At 36.4% G+C, this 3,904-nt stretch overlaps 1 long non-coding RNA gene across 1 annotated transcript; it reads right to left on the bottom strand.

The window, feature by feature from the left end:
• Positions 1 to 346: 346 nt before the first annotated feature.
• LOC127132300 (uncharacterized) lies at positions 347 to 1,916 on the bottom strand. The gene is made up of 2 exons (XR_007806662.1): positions 1,559 to 1,916; positions 347 to 705 (listed from the first exon to the last, which is right to left on the bottom strand). It is a non-coding gene; the product is annotated as an uncharacterized LOC127132300 (long non-coding RNA).
• Positions 1,917 to 3,904: the final 1,988 nt, after the last annotated feature.

The raw sequence follows: 3,904 nt of genomic DNA, 5'->3' as shown, positions 1-3,904 counted from the left end.
TTGTTTTAGAATTTGCCTAAGGCATTTGTTTCAAGATAAATTTCATTTTGACCTACAATTGACTTTTTGGTCAACCAGTTGACCAAAGTCAACTAACCTACTTTTCAGGACCTAAATCCTAGTACTAATTACATCTTCACTCTTGCATAAGGATCCATGGTCATTTTCTCCATAAATAAGAAATCTTATTTTTTTGCATCCAATTTGGTATGGACCATGCCTTGGACTTTGCCTTAATTTGAACACTTTGTCATGCCTTGGAATTGCCTTGAAACCATAACCCTGCAATGAATCAAAAGGAGAAGAAAATTCAAAACATCCACCAAGTACAATGGCAAGCACTAAGTACAATAAAAACTAGCAGCTCATGCTCATAAATGCATCATTTTGCAAGTGACATCATCCTGTCCTCAAGAAACCATACAATATCATCTCATGTAATCAATTTTACTCACTAATCTATTGCGAACCTAACCTAACTTCCTAACTATAGAAGACCATGTACAGTTTGGACAATGATTGACTATAAGTGACATCAATTTTACAAGGGCAGCAACCCTGCTAACATGTACCTGCAGCCAAATAACAACATCAGTGTAGTTAATAATGCATCATAAAACATCGTAGTTACCATTCCATCACATCCTGTAAGAAAAGGAAAGTTAGACCACCATTCAAGCTTTGCCGACATCATATCAGCAACACCTGTAAAACCATCAGCACCATTACATGATCAGTGCCTAAACACCACAGACCACTGCAGAATACAATAACAATAACATCATGAAAGTCATCAAACACAGAGCTAGAAAGCAGCATGAATCAAGGCAATGCATATGACATCATATCAGCTAACATTTCAGCAACCAACAACTTATTTCATTAACAGGGAATTGAGTTTCACTAACTCACATTTCTAGTAACTCATAACTAACTTTACCACCGAGTTAAAGACCCTTTCAAAGCAAATTGACTATCAACTAATATTTCCATTTAAATGAGTAACTGAACCTGAATGAGTATTTTCCAACTAACATCATTTAACTAACTAACTAACCAAATGCAATTAACCATTTAACTGAAATTACAACTAACTAAAAAACTGTCAGGATCTTCATTCACAAACTGAAGAGTTAACATAGTTAATTGTTTAACTACTCTCCTCTCCAAATTCACTAACAGTAACCCCTGCCCTAATAGAGCTACCGAAATTTCCCAGTTCTGTTATGGATGAGCTCTATAAATTCCTATCAGTGTTCAGTTCACGAGGGGCATTCTTCACTTTTCATCAACTTAGAGACAATTCATTAGGACTCTCATAATTCAAATTGATTCATCTCTCTCATCATGAACTCTCAACTTCACCAATTCTCACTCTTTTCAACCGTGAACTCTTCTCTTAATCTTTCTCACTCTGCACCGATCTTAGAATACCACTCACCATGCAGGCATCAACAACAAGTCATCACAATTACTATAGGCTAAAGAGTGAAATAAGAAGGATAAGATATAACCGAGACGAAGAAGGAGGAGATTCGACAGATACAGAAAAACATACCTCAAACTCCGGTGACCTCCGCGCCGATGAGTTCTCTTGCCTTCACCATTTTTCCTCATACTTGTTACCTAGATGTAGAGTAGGAGTAGGGGAGTCAAAGCCCTAACCCCTAGGGCTTTGACTCAGAGGGAACGTGATTTAATTTCAGTTCTCAAATTTAGGGTTCTTGGCTTCTATGCTTCGATTCAGGTTGTATATGAAGAATTGGATTGTTTCAATGAGATTTTCAAATTTAGGATGGAAAGATGAAGGGGATGATGTGTTGTTTTTAGGCATTAGAGTTCCGCCTCCACCGGAGGCGACCTCCGACACGACAGAGGAGAATCATAGCTTAGTGGAGGGAATTGGTCTGCCGCCTTTTTTTACTTTTGAATTTTATTTCTTTCCAGCACGTGCAGAATGTGGTTCATGTTTGGCCTTTGGTGGATCCATTACCTTACCATTTCTTTGGGCCTTCTGAGTCTAATTTCATGCTAAACACCCCCCCAGTCCTATGTCGTTGCTTCCCAGGATGAAGTCGACTTAGGCTTCGTTTGAGACTTGAATGCACACTTCTTCTGGCACCCCCACACGGTCCAATTGGGTTAGCCTTGGGCCTTGCTGCCCACACCACTATTTCACTAACTGTACCCTATTTAGCTTTATGTTCTTCTTTTTTAATTTCTTTTTTGATCCTAAATTTTGTTAGATATTTTTTCATATTGGTGCATGATATTGATAGAAATTAATTGATGGAATTTAATTAGTTTTTACATGGTTAATTTATTTAGTTAGAATTAGATGATGTGGATTAATTCTTGATTAATTGAAAATGATAAAAATATATATTTTAACCTAGTTTTGGTTTAGGGTTAAAAATTGTGATTTGTACATGAAGATTGTTGATTACATGGTGTGATTTGATCTTAATTCTTCCATATGTGAGGTTTTAATTTTGTCTTGAATTCTTGAATTAGAATTAACCTCGCATATAATCTTTTAAGTTTAAATTGACATTTTTAATCATTTGTTTCTTCTTACAACTTTCATCTGATTCTCTGATTAATTGCACCTTAACTATGGCATGACCCCTTAGGTTTAGGACTTTAGAACTTAGTTCAATTGAGTAAACCTTATGTTTCTATTCAGTATCCTCTTGTGCATTGTAATTCAACTAATTTGTCTAGTCCCATTAGTTGTGTTGATAAAAGTTTGCTTTGATCAACCAAATCCTTTGAATGTGCTTAATTCCCCAAGACTAGTCAAGTGATCTAAATACCCTTGATCACTTGATAGGATAAGTCCTTGTGTTCAATTTGTACTAGATATTGGATCTCAAGACTTCCATAATTCAAGATCAAGATTCAAGAGTTCATGCAATTCAAATCAGTACAAGACAGACTTTACTACTATTCAAGAACTACAAAGGTGTATTCAACACTTGTAAATCATGAGCCAAGTTGTGTGCCAAGAGCCTTAAGCAATAGAGAAGGGATGAGAGTGGATAATTCATATCCTTATTCTGAATATCTTTGGGTACGGGACGAATGACCCGGTTGCTCATCGTATTCACCTTTATTCATAGACTTTAGCACAACTTGATTCGAGTTGATTGTCGAGTCTCTTCTTTCTTCAAAGACAACCTTTCATCATAGGAAGCTGCAAGGTATTTACTGTGGAAATTGGTAAACAACCGCTGGTCCTCCCTAAGCCTTAAAACTATGGGTTACTTGCAGGATCGACCAATTGATCCTAAGACATGTGCTAATGTAACAGGTTAACTCGTTCAATTTGACAGATTACTAACTTTGTGAGAAACGACTTCTGACAAAGTATTAAACAAACAAAGGTTTTTCCACACGAAATGATGATGCTATAGACTATGGGTGACTCGTGACCGACAACACTATAACATTCAAAAGACATACACAACAAACACGTTTTTGGTGAATTCTATTATCGTAATAGAATTAGTGTCGACAGCGTAAACGACAACATAAAAGGATAATTCAAACGTAAATGAAATTAAAATAAAGTGTTCAACGAGAACGATTGAAAAATAAGGAAGTTGCATTGATGTAAATGTGGTGATTCACGTACATAGAACTCTTAAAAACTCTTGCTTCCTCGCGTTGGGAATGTGAAGTTTTTTACAAGTGATTTTGGTACAAAGTGAACACTCGGAGTCCTCTGTGGGATCCCCTATTTATAATGAACTAAAGAAACTGCCTACAAACAAAACTACTAAAAAAGAACTGTCTGTAGACAGACGTCGTGCCACACGATCTAAAAACTGCTCCATATTTTGGCGCTTGTTCTCCTTGTAACTGCTAGTCATTTTGAATTTCAAACTTATCCCTCTCAGGT

The sequence above is a fragment of the Lathyrus oleraceus genome, chromosome 3 (genome assembly GCF_024323335.1).
Source record: "Lathyrus oleraceus cultivar Zhongwan6 chromosome 3, CAAS_Psat_ZW6_1.0, whole genome shotgun sequence".
Lineage (NCBI taxonomy): Eukaryota > Viridiplantae > Streptophyta > Magnoliopsida > Fabales > Fabaceae > Lathyrus > Lathyrus oleraceus.
The sequence above is the reverse complement of the archived record's forward strand: the minus strand, read 5'-3'. Positions and strand labels throughout refer to the sequence as shown.